The following is a 13,822-nucleotide window of genomic DNA, read 5'->3' on the forward strand; positions in this document are numbered from 1 at the left end:
TTTTCAGTATTTCCATTTACTAACATCTGAAAGCAATTGTATAATATATTTTGGTTTGTATATTCCTGTAAAAGCCATTCTTTATTAAATCATTTCTCTTTTCCTTTTGTTTGTAATTCTTTTTCTTTTGTTAGTAATCTAGTCCAGAGCGTGTTAATCCAATCATTTTGAGAAAGTCGCTTTCTTTTTCTCTGAGGAATCTCACGATTTATTTAATTTTTAAGAGTGCTCTTTGCCTGAGACACTAAAAATATTACTTCTTTGTTTTCTTTTACTTTTTTTTTGCGAAATGAAAAATATCTATTATAAATGTTTTCCTATAGATAGTTTTTCACACATTCATTACCTTAATTTTGATCTAAAAAATATGGGATTTATAACAAAAATGTAATTTAAGCTAGTTGAAATTCACTTTCTAATTTTAAATATCTTAACGCTTGCTGCACCTTTTTTCAAATAGATAAAAACTAATGAGATTAGCTTATAATTTTAATGCACAAATATTATACTAGAGTTTAATTTGAATTCAAGCTATCATTCGCTAAATTTAGTAATTATAGCACTTGTGATTATACCCTTTGACGTAAATGATTTCTTATTCTCAATTGTTATAAACAAATGTAGGGGAGAGTCGGGTAACCCCGCCCACTTAAGGAGTAATGCTTATATTTCTGTATAATATTGAGTAATAATCAATATTTTTGTATGTTTCTATTGTTTTATCATCTAATTAAATAATGCAAAAAGAATAAACCAAAAAAAGAATAGTTTAACTTAAAAAAATAGAAATTTAACAAAAACATGTTTTTCAGCTCTTTTCCAAATGTGTCGGGTAGCCCAGCCCAGTTACAAAAATTATGTTTTTTGACTGTTTTTTCAAGTTTAAATGAAAATGACCAAAGTATTGATAATAGATAAACATCATTTATCATTTTTATTACAAAATTCAACCGATTTTTCTTAATTTCATGACTACTGTATTCAACATATTTTCAAAACTATTGTTTACCATGTTACCAGATGCATAAATACTTGAAACTCTGAAAATAATCTTTTTTTAATATAACAATGTCCGATGACCCATTGACTTGAAAAAATATTCTATGTATATGAAATTGACAGTTTGCGGGGGTACCCGACACTCCCCTATACTAAAAGCTTTTTTCGTCTTTTTAATGAATTTTTATTTATTATCATCTGTAAAAGTATATAAAAACATAAATGTTTTATGGCCACAACTTGAGTCAAAACCATTTTCCACCAGAAATAGTGCAATTAAAAAAAAATTTTTTTTTAAAGTATATTACGTAAAAATAAATATAATGTTACATTACGTAAAGAAATATAGTGTCTGTTACTAATTTTTAATCCCGTGAACTTGGATTATCAAAATACAATGAAAAAAATATTTAAGCACATTTGCTTTCAGCCAAAGAAACATGTTTTAACTACGAAACACGTTTTCATCGCCAAAGAGTAATTGTTTAAATACATAAAATTTTTAAGCAACTTAAAAATGTTAATGACATTGTTTTCTCACCTTTTAACTTACCGCTTCTTTAAAAGGATAATCTGATCCTATTTATGTTTTCACTTTCATGTTGAGTTACAAAGGTTTACCGACCCCGTATTTAGACAATTGTGCAAGCGCTTTCGTCAAATTTTTTTTTAAGTGCTATCTTCGTCAACTTGGATGTTAGTTTCTCCCCCAGAACTCAACAGATCGTGACGTTAATTATTAGTTGTGTTACGAATACAATGACACAGCTGTTGTTTGATGTAGAAATCCTTATTAGATAGACGCTACAGTTTGTGGATAATCATTTTCGGATCATGAACCATGCAACCTAATGCATTCCGATAATCCATTTGGTACTCCCAATAAAAAGTGTCTTCTTCATTTAGATAAAAGCGAGAAAACATCTGCTTAAAACAGATGTTTTGTAAGTGTCAGACATCTTTTTCTGTGCAATGATGTATTGAGTATAAAATGTGAGGGGAAATTAGTTCTTGGGGAAATAATGCTTTTTATGGACCGTTTAGTTTTTTATTTTAATGATGATAACTGAAGCTGTCATCGCTTTCTTTAACCTTTTATGGGTCAAGTACATCGTTTGACAACTAGAGCTGACCGATATATCGATATACTATTAAAATTATCGCGATGACGATATTTAAAAAAATGCTGTTGTTGTTTCTAATGCCACTTGCCACACGTGCTAGCCTGCTTGGTGAAACCGAGCAAATTTAAGGCTGAGTGCGCGTTTCTTGTTTTTCAGTGGCGCCATCTATGGCCAAGAATTCGAGTTCTGTCACACCATACGTCGCACCCGTTTATAAGGTAGACCCATTCATACATCCATTCATTCATCCACAGATCGTAATTTTGACCTGAATCAGAATGGAGGACTTTTGCGAGTCGACAGATTTAACGTACATCAGTCACTTTTCTTCTGCTGGTGGGGTTCGAACCCACGAACTTTCGGACATGGGCCCAGCGCCCTACCGACCAGCCTATCCCGGTCCAAAAAATATCGTGGAAACGATAAATATCGAAAACTATACAATCGATATTATCGACAATGTATATCGGTAATTATCGACAATGTATATCGGTAATTATCGAAAATATGTATTGGTGAGTCGTGATGGCTCAGGGGATAGAGTTCGCCTTCCAATGAGGTGGACCGTGTTCGAATCCCGGCGATGGCTGGTGGATACAAATACCGCATCCGGCTTGCACCGACCACAGTGCTGACGTAAAATATCCTCAGTGGTAGACTGATCATGGGTTGGAAGTTCATAGTTCCCTCAGATTAATAGAAATATTACTGTATTGATTGCTGATAATAGTAATAATCGCTGTTTGTTATTGTTAATAATCGAATTAATCTAAGAAAGTTAGCACCATTGCCCAGTTTACCGTGCATGCGTACACTGATATTTTTTTAAGGTTAAGTGCCACTACCAGGTATAAATTCATACATATTTCAACCGACTAAGTTATTATTAACAATAATCAGTGATTAATATGTGATTTTTTAAGGTTAAGTGCCACTACCCGGTACAAATTCATACATATTCAGGGGTCTGTCCAGACATTTTGTGAAAGGTCCGTTTTTCGTGAAATTGTGAAAAAATTACTCACATTCTTTCAACCAGGGTCCGATTTTATGAATTTGTGCAAATATGGTCCGTTATTGCAAGAAAAAAACTTTTTCAAGGAGTTTTTAAATTGTAAATAGATGCAAGATTATGCTCATCACTGCAAAATTATAATTAAAAAAATTAAATTTTAAAAAATAAACAACAATTGCTGCTTCGAAATGAGAGATGCAACACACAAATATTTGGTATTTAGCCTATACTGCTGAACGCAGAATATTCATTTCGGACGAATAATAGAAGAATCGTCTGCCGAAGACAAAACTTAATTCGTTTACATCCATCTTTCTTGTTTTCTGCCCTGGAAAGGGTTTATTCGATTAATAAAATAATAATGAAGATAAACAAATTTGTGAAGGGTCCGTTTAAAAGAAAAATCATTTTGTGAAGGGTCCGTTTTTAAGTTAAAATATTTTGTGAAGGGTCCGTTTTTATGAAAAGATATTTTGTGAAGGGTCCGTTAACGGACCCAAATTTCTTCTAAACAGACCCCTGATATTTCAACCGACATAGTTATTATTAACAATAATCGGTGATTAATATGTGATTTCAAAGGTGAATCATAAAAGGTGATCTCAGTTTTTATCATCTCCCTGTGACCTTGTATATCATAAGCTAGACTTTTTTCCTTTTTTTTTTTAAAATTTTTAATTTTATACTTCTTCTAACCTTGTTTTATTTGTTTTCTTCAATGAATTACTGGAACTTTTAAGTCTGGTTTCCCTAGTTTAAATTCTTTTTGGTTGCGCTCTAATTATATATCAGATAGCGTTTTTTCATTATTGGATTTTAAAAATTGGTTGAGATTCTTTTAAAACTATTGACTAACCAATATAATTACTATAAAATAGCTTAAATATTAGTTACGCTTTATTATTTTCCGTTCAATCCATACATGTTTGACAGTTTCGTTTTGTTCTCTTGAAATTCCAACATTTTTAATCACGGTTTCTCCCACAAAGTTGTTTAAACAATGATTATTATAACCTTTATTCGAGCAAATATGATGTATCGTTTGAAAATTTTCTTAACATCACGTGTTTGGAAAAACTCACTCGTAACCGCTTACGTCATAATTGCAATAAAACTCGTGTCACTTGCAAGAAGACATCGTTTGTTGTTTTTCCCCCCTCAGATTGTAATAATCCTTTTTGTCGATAATGTCAAAAATTGTAGCACAGTTTCTTTACTTTTTACTAAGTTTTTATGTATAATATATATATTATAATATACATATGTATATTATAATATATATTATATTTATATAATATATATATTATATTTATATTATAATATATATATATATATATATATATATATATATATATATATATATATATATATATATATATATATATATATATATATATATATATATATATATATATATATTAGTTTTATGCGTATAATATATATTTTATCTTTTAACACATGGTTTATACAATCACGCCTAGAATATATATCTGTGTTTAGACTAAAAACAATTTCTTGCCAGTCTAGAAAATTATATTTTCTATTTTTCCATAATAGTTATATTTGATATACGTTGTTGCTTTTGGGTTTTTCTCAAAAGATGGGAAATTGCTTTTTTGTAGGCTCTTTTTATTGGAAACAGAAACTAAATATTTAGAACAACATCACGGAATGTTGTTTTGCCCTATATTTCAGTTTGTGCATATATTCATTTTTAATGATAAAGCTGAAACTCTTCAGTTATTTATTTTCTTTTCGTTTAACAATTTATATTTCGTGGCCAGAATAGGAGTATCTTTCTTTTTTCTTTCTGGATCAATTGTATAATTATGGAAAAATTTTTGTCTGACTTAAGTCAGTTTAAATTTTGTAAGAAAAAAAAAAAAGAAAAAAAAACTGCTAGTCGTAGGTTATTAATTGTTTGAAAATTTAATTTTTTTTATTAGGAAAGGTTAATGTTTTTTTAAGATTTTATGAATCAGAATATTTATTTTAGTGCACGAAAAATACCTACTTTTTAATTGACTTTATGATACATAGAATCTGAAGTTCTGGCTAATTGTTAATTACTTTATGCACAATGTGAAATTTTTTAAAACTGGTTAATATTATAATAGAAAAGTCTAAAGGTCAAACCATTTTATAAAATGTATCATGAGTAAATTTAATTGACATTGTATTGGATTTTGGAGATATTTTACTTATTTTACCTTTGCTAATTAAACATTCATCGAATAGACTTACCGAATTTTGTCAGATTTGTGCTGTCTTAAAAATCTTCAATAGTTTTATCCTTTATTTATGCCGTAATAAAAATTTACTAACAGAATAGCTGAAACATTACATTAGAAAAAATATATTAGGAGATTTTGCAGATCAGTTGCTTTTTGAAAAATCTCGAAACAATTCTTTTAACATCTGTCGATTATATTACCATAACTTACACTTGACCTTGCCGAATCCTTCATCGCCCATAAACAATTCTCCATTAAAGCAACGCGAAAGTTCGGGTCCTTGCCCTAAAAAAGAACACCTATTCTTAAACAGTAATGTTAATCGTTCTATTAAAGGTCTGATCCTAAGCTTCCGGTGACATCACTATCAGATATTAAAATCAGGCGAGTTGGACAAGCCTAGTGAGAAAAAAAAGTGATCATATTTGGCTATTTAATAGTGACATTATTTGAGAGCATTATTGTGCAGTTCGCTAATTACCTGACAAACAATTTCTTTCCACGCGAAAAAGCTCTAGGGGTAATGATAATAGTTTGTCTGGAATGTTAATTAAAGCATTTGTTTTCAATTAATACGGATCTTTGTAATGAGGTAATTACACTTGTTTTCAATTATCGTGCCTGAGGTTGTTTGTTATTAAAAAAGGGGGTTATTTATTTAGTTTTTCGGCAAAATTAAATAGTGCCTATTTTGTCATTTTTGACAGATTTCAAATGTTTTCCTTTTTAGCTGGAGCTTAATCTTATAACGTTGACTATTAATAAAGAAATAGTTATATTTGGTCTATTATTTATCCGAATATTGTTAAAAAAATTATTAATTAATCTGTTTTAATGGAATTAAATCTCTTTTTGCTTAAAAAAAAATATTGCCGTATTTGCTTTATCGGAAAATATTTTCTGCGCTTGCATCTTACTTTCTTAATACAAAACTTATTGAATGAAAATTTACGCATTTTTTGAGAAATGTTTTATTGGTGAAATGTTAGTTATCTGTATTGATGTTTAATGTTTAAAGAACTTTCCTGATATGAAATTTTTTTTTGATTTGGTTATTAGTGTTTGAGTAATTTTAAATTTAAGCTGATTTTGTTTTGTTGCGTAATTCAGTTTAGGCAATACTATCAGCAGAACGGTTTTTTTTTCTTCTTCAGCTATTTGAAGCCTAACCTTGTTAAAATTTTGAATTGGTTTTGAAGTAATTAAATGGATATCGACGAAAAGTTTTGATGTAATTTTTTTTTTTCAATGCAATTCATTTTTAATCCCGTAAGGTAAACAAAAAATTGGTATTTTTTCGAAAGATAGCGTGGGACGAAGACCTTGCTGATTTGAAGATATAAATATGAGATTAGATATCATATTCATCTTTAATGCTTTTGCAGAATGTTTAGACAAAAAAAATTCTAAGTCTTTTCGATCTAATACATCATTTAGGCCGGGATAGCCTGGTCAGTAGGGCGCTGGGCCCATGTCCGAGAGTTCGTGGATTGGAACCCCGCCGGCCGAAGACTCCCCGTGTAGTAAAGTGACTGATGAACGTTAAATCTGTCTAGTCGCAAAGGTCCTCCATGTTCCCATAACAAATCAATACCTCTGGGGGTACTGGATTGGAGATCGATCGTTCTTTGATTCAGGTCAAAATTACGATCTGTGAATGGATGGATGTATGAATGGGTCCACCTTATAAACGGGTGTGACGTGCGGTGTGGCAAAAGTCGAATTTTTGCCCATAGATGGCGCCACTCGAAAACAAGGAACGCACACTCAGCCTTAAATCTGCTCGGTTTCACCAAGCAGACTTGCCCGTGTGGCAAGTGGCATTAGAACCAACCAACCAACATCATATAAGCGTGATTTATTATTTTTTTAAATTTTTTATTGGTCATTTTTGGCACATTCAATATTTTAAAATCTTGAAATATGTGCTATGGGGAAACATTCGGGATCGGGGTTCTTTTAACAACAAATTAATTATTTTAATTTTCATTCTTTCATAGAAAAGACCAGCTATTTAAATTACTAACAATGCTTAGTTGCTTGTACTTATTGCGATAATAAAAAACAGAAACTTGCTGACATCTTTTTCCTACTTAATCTAATAGTTATTACAAAAACCGTGACTGCTAATAAAATTGGAAGACTTTTATTCCCTAGCGTGTCTCGGTTATTACCTTGATCGGAATGTTTGTTTCAACCGCCATCTTACCTATTATTTCTGGAATCAAATAAAAGCCCGAAAATAGGGGAAATATGTCATGAAATATGTATAGTTATTCGCGTTCTTGGTATGTTCTATATAACAGCTGGATTATGTAGTACTATGTAGGTAGTTTCAGATGGTTTTTCGATTAATTTTATACTTGCAGACGATAATAATGCGGAAAGTTGAATAAAAATTGTACCCAAAAAGTGCTTCACTCATTTTAATGCTGTAGACTTCTATATGAGAATGCTTTATCTTGCTTTATACAGTTTTATTCAAAATTCTCTCTGGGGTTTCGAAGCGTTATAGTTAAAAAAAGAATTCGAATGTGGCAAAAAAGAACATATAAAATTATTCCGAAAGTATTCAAGTTTTAATTTAAGCAGTTGCCGGTAGATGGCAGTAACATATACCACTGAAGCCAGTTGTAGTAAAGAAAAATAGCGTTTACAGGCGGAGGGAATTATGAATAATCCTGTATGTTGTTTACAAATTCCAAAATATAGCGCATTGTCTTAATTAAATCTGTCCAATAGAAGTTTTAATAATTATTTGGATATTTGTTAGTCACCTTAAAAATCTGTTTCGGAAAAAATGGTAAGATTAACTAACGACAGTTGCAAGAATTTTAATTGTCTTGTCATTACATTAAACTACTTAGATCTGTTTAAAAATACGTAATACTTATTTTAATATATAATATTTCTTGTTAGTTGTATTCATGTTGTAGAAATTTTGCGTTATATATGGTAGGCAGAAGTTATTTAAATGTTAATTTATTTTTGAATAGCTGCAAATTCAAGCGTTACTATTGTTCATATGCAAATGAATTCCACACGATCATAAATATCTGCATGTTGACTTACAAAATAAAAATAAAACATTCTTGAAGCATTTAAAATATTAAAGCTCAATAGAAAATATTTGAATTATGATCTGAATTATTTAAACTGTTTATTAATATTAAACAAAATCGTGCAATAGAAAAATAATTATCTAAAATGAATGTAGTTTGTGTTCACATTTTCCCCATAGGCTTTTGCAATAGCGTAGAATAGAGCAGGCCAAGTCAAAACAATGCAATTTGTTAGTTGCTAGTTACTTTTTAGTTCAACTTTGAAATCACAAGTCTTTTCCTATTTTTCGTTTAAAATAATTCCAGTCTTTGCGAGTAAAACTCAAGAAATTATATTTATAATCTTTAATTTTCACTAAACAACTTACTAATGTTCTAAGGCAGCTTTGTTATCGCTTGTTTCCTGTAAGCCTGATTTGATATAGAAAACTTATAGTATTTACATTAGCGTAAAATAATTATAACTTGTCAAAGTCAGAACAATTTAATTTATTAGTTACTTTTTAGTTCAACTTTAAAATCATACGTCTTTTCCTATTCTTCGTTTAAAATTATCCCAGTATTTGCGAGTGAAACTGAAGAAATTATATTAATAATCTTTAATTTTCACTAAATGGAACTTACTAACATTTTAAGGCAGCTTTGTTATCGCTTGTTTCCTGTTAGCCTAATTTGATTTTAAAAACTTGTAGTCTTAACATTAGCGTAGAATAATGATAACCTGTTAAAGTCAGAACGCAATTTGTAAGTTTTTAGTTCCAACTTTAAAAATCTCCAATCTTTGCGAATGAAATTCTAGAAATTTTAATTATATTCTTAATTTTAGCTAATTAGAGCTTCGTTCTAAAGCAGCTTTGTTATCGCATGTTTCCTGTTAGCCTAATTTGATTTAGATAGATTTGATTTGTAGTAGGATTCTAGCGATTTCAATTTGTTCTTTACAATGGTTTTGTGTTTTATTTGTATGTATTTACTCAGGCAAACTAAATATTCGTTGCGTGATTTCTGTTAATAAGAAATCATTTTAAAAACACTGTCTTCTATTCTTCCGTTAATTTCATATCAGTCAAACTTAGGCACGCAGAAATATTTCCTTATTTCATTTTTCATTAACTCATTTTCTCTTTGAAAATCATTCATTCATTTTATTCAAAATTGTTTTATTTTTCTTTATTTCTTTGCTTTTTTTCGTGTTCTTTAGGAAAGTGTTTTCGCTTTTATTATGCTACGAGTAAAATTAAATTTAGGCGTGTTTTTTTTCTTTCTTTTTTTCTTTTTTTTTAAATGTTGACTAAAGAGACTTTTGCGTGTCAAACTGATCTGGCGTAATAATTTGAAAAAATCGCTCTCAATTAGTCAAGGTAAAACCCATCTGTTTTCTAAATAAGGAGAACCTTAGTTAAATGCTTGCTCTTTGAATTGAATGAATATTTTCTTTGAATAATTTATTTTTCTACTCAAATGAAAAGTATTTTTTTAGTAATTAAAAGCAAAAAGGATCAAAAATTCTTTTCTGTTTGATAAAAAATTTTAAAACAATTTAGAAGATATATTTTAATCATTTTTTAATGCATAAAAAAGGGCTTGGTTCAATAAAATTTTCATTTTTAAATCGTTCAGGAGCTTTTTTGGTGAAAAGCTCCACAATTTCTGTGTAGATAATATGGTGCTGCGTAGAGTGTTTATAGTAAAAGTTCTAAAAAAAATTTTTTTTAAGTAACTATCTAGAAACAATACCAAGGAACAGTTTTACGTAAAATGTCACTTTTGCTTGCAAAAAAATACCATTTTTGTGTACGTGCTTTATCTGAATGTAATATTTTATTATAAATAGTAAATGCAAAGTGTAGTCCGGGAGCATTATGAAAAATTGCTGTGCATTTGTATTTACAACTTAAAATTTTTTATTACTTCGAAGTTTTTCTTATGTTGATAAGTCTCCACTTTATATTATTTTACTTCCACTTTGGCAGGTTAAAAAGTTCTAATTTAATGCCAAATCTAATAGACTACTTCATTTTACCTTCATATCCATCCATCTAATGTACTTTCTTTCTACTAGTACTAGTACTTTCAAGAAAATAAAACTTTCTGAGAGCGCTAATTGTATGAATCCATTCGAAAGGATGTTAGAAAAATATGTAAATTACTCCGATCTAAATTTCCCATTCCAAGTAAGAAAACTGCAATACGGATTAGCATTTTGTCATAAATTTTGAAATATTTTTCCTGTTACGTTTTATGACTTTCAGATAATTTATACAGCCATTAAAGATCTAAACCTTTGACATTTTTTTGATCTCGTGAATATCGTGGAATATTTACATTCGCGCTCTTTTAAGATTTGGTAACTTTTCTTACGGAAATTGTTGGTCTTACATATGAATGAGTTTGAGTTGAAAATTTTAAGAGTCTTAATAAATTAGATACTCAGTATACTGAGTTTTATTCCAAAAAATTAAAACGCCAATGTTCTGAGAGCATTTCATTTAAATGAAATCTCAGCATTTTCTGTGTGTGTTCTGAAAGTTAACTTTAAAAAAACTTGTTATTATTCAATCAAAATAAATCCAGCATATGATTTCTACCTGCTTCAGTTATTCCATGTTTTAAAGTGTAAAAATTTATAAAGATTGCCTGATTATTAAATCTTTAATAAATTGATCATTATTTTTTTACTGCACTATCATTTGAAACATTTTTAAATGAAATCTAATAGCATAATCTGAATCAAAGAAATAAAGGGCGCTTTATTTAAAAATTTCAATTTATTTTTTCTGGCTAATTTATAACAAAACAATTATGCAAATGTTATTTTTAAGGGATTTAGTATTTATTTGTTTGCCGTGGTGGCTAAGGGGATAGAGCGCTCGCCTCCCAATGATGTGAACTGGGTTCGAATCCCAGCGATGGCTGGTTGATACGAATTCCGCTCCCGGCTCGCACTGACCACAGTGCTGACGTAAAAATAATCTCAATGGTAAACCGATCGCAGGTTAGAGTCCCCTAGTCGTCAGGCTAACCATGGAAGATTTTCGTTGTTTACCTCTCCATGTAACACAAGTGCGGGTTGGTTCCATCAAAAAGTCCTCCATGTAGGCAAATTTCTCCCAGTAGTTGATCCGAGAGTTCCCTTGTCTTCTTACTGGGGTTCAAAATTACAAGGTTGCGGTGTTGAACATTGGTTGTCGTTCAACGACGGCTATAAAATATTCATTTGCTTATTTTTAGACATTTGAAAAATATTTTTGTTTCGTGCTGTTTATATGAAAACATTTTTTAGCCTCATCGTAATCGATTTTCAATTGCTAAAACAAAAATTAAAGTAAATTTTCAAAAAAAAAAAAAAAATCTAAAAACAGACTAATATTTATTACTAAAATGTAGCTATTAATAAATTATAGTTTTTAAATTTTTTGAAGAAAAAAAATACCGTCGAAGTTTTAAGTACTAATTGTTATTTTTTTTCTCAACGTAATAAAACGCAGTTCTTGCATTCCATTTTTTTTTTCAGAATTATTGTGTTAAAAACTATTTTATTAGTTTGTTAACCCTTTGGCGCAAATAGGAGACCGGTGTCCCTTCTTTTTTTTTCTGGCGCTCTAATTACTAGCAAAAATAAATTTTGATATTTTTTAATTTTAAAAAACATTTTAATAGTTACTGAAAAAAATCTGTTAGGATTATTGGAATAATATTTGTACTAAAATGTAAAATCCGAAACGTAGCTTTAAATTATTTTTTCATTTATATTCAAAAATGTTTCAATAATTGATTTTGAAAATTAAAGAAATTTCAATGATGAATAACTGTTTCTCTTAGATTTAAGTAACTACAACTAAGTGTAAATTTGAAAATTTATTGTTATGAAGTGAGCCGTGTTAGGAAGATTTTACCTTTAACGCAGGAAAAACACCGCTGTTTCATGCTGTATTTTATAACCTAATTATTGATATGCTCAGTGATTGGAAAAACTACATTATTTTTGTTTTTTCTTTTAAACTAAAGTTAAAAATAGTTGCCAGGAATCGCTACAAACTACTAATTTTTTGTATCGCACTACTCACTACACTACAAGACTATACCACGACTACAGCACTATACGACACCACGACTATAGCACTACCACCGCTACAGTAGTTTCACTACTTGTAGTGAAACCACTTCAAACCACTGGATATGCTAAATATAATATTTTTCGCTTTTTTTGTATACATAAATTAAGATAATATAATAAAAGTATTCGTGTAAAGTAGATGTACTTTATTCACTTTATTTTTTGCTTTGGTCTACATAGCACTAAGTATTACCCTTTCCTTTGATCAATGTAAATTATGTTGGATAATTATAAGATTCTATTATACGCACTTTATTCCAGTTGTGTTTTGCTTTAGTCTACATAGCACTAAGTATTACCCTTTCCTTTGATTGATGTAAATTATGTTCGATAATTATAAGATTGTATTATACATATTTTATTCACGTTGTTTTTTGCTTTAGTCTACATATCACTAAGTATTACCCTTTCCTTTGATGAATGTAAATTATGTTGGATAATTATAAGATTCTATTATACATACTTTATTCCCGTTGTGTTTTGCTTTAGTCTACATAGCACTAAGTATTACACTTTCCTTTGATGAATGTAAATTATGTTCGATAATTATAAGATTCTATTATACATACTTTATTCCCGTTGTGTTTTGCTTTAGTCTACATAGCACTAAGTATTACCCTTTCCTTTGAGGAATGTAAATTATGTTCGATAATTATAAGATTCTATTATACATACTTTATTCCAGTTGTGTTATGCTTTAGTCTACATAGCACTAAGTATTACCCTTTCCTTTGATCAATGTAAATTATGTTGGATAATTATAAGATTCTATTATACGCACTTTATTCCAGTTGTGTTTTGCTTTAGTCTACATAGCACTAAGTATTACCCTTTCCTTTGATTGATGTAAATTATGTTCGATAATTATAAGATTGTATTATACATATTTTATTCACGTTGTTTTTTGCTTTAGTCTACATATCACTAAGTATTACCCTTTCCTTTGATGAATGTAAATTATGTTGGATAATTATAAGATTCTATTATACATACTTTATTCCCGTTGTGTTTTGCTTTAGTCTACATAGCACTAAGTATTACACTTTCCTTTGATGAATGTAAATTATGTTCGATAATTATAAGATTCTATTATACATACTTTATTCCCGTTGTGTTTTGCTTTAGTCTACATAGCACTAAGTATTACCCTTTCCTTTGAGGAATGTAAATTATGTTGGATAATTATAAGATTCTATTATACATACTTTATTCCCGTTGTGTTTTGCTTTAGTCTACATAGCACTAAGTATTACACTTTCCTTTGATGAATG

The sequence above is a fragment of the Parasteatoda tepidariorum genome, chromosome 12 (genome assembly GCF_982258835.1).
Source record: "Parasteatoda tepidariorum strain Cologne lab strain chromosome 12, Ptep-v5.0, whole genome shotgun sequence".
Classification (NCBI taxonomy): Eukaryota; Metazoa; Arthropoda; class Arachnida; order Araneae; family Theridiidae; genus Parasteatoda; species Parasteatoda tepidariorum.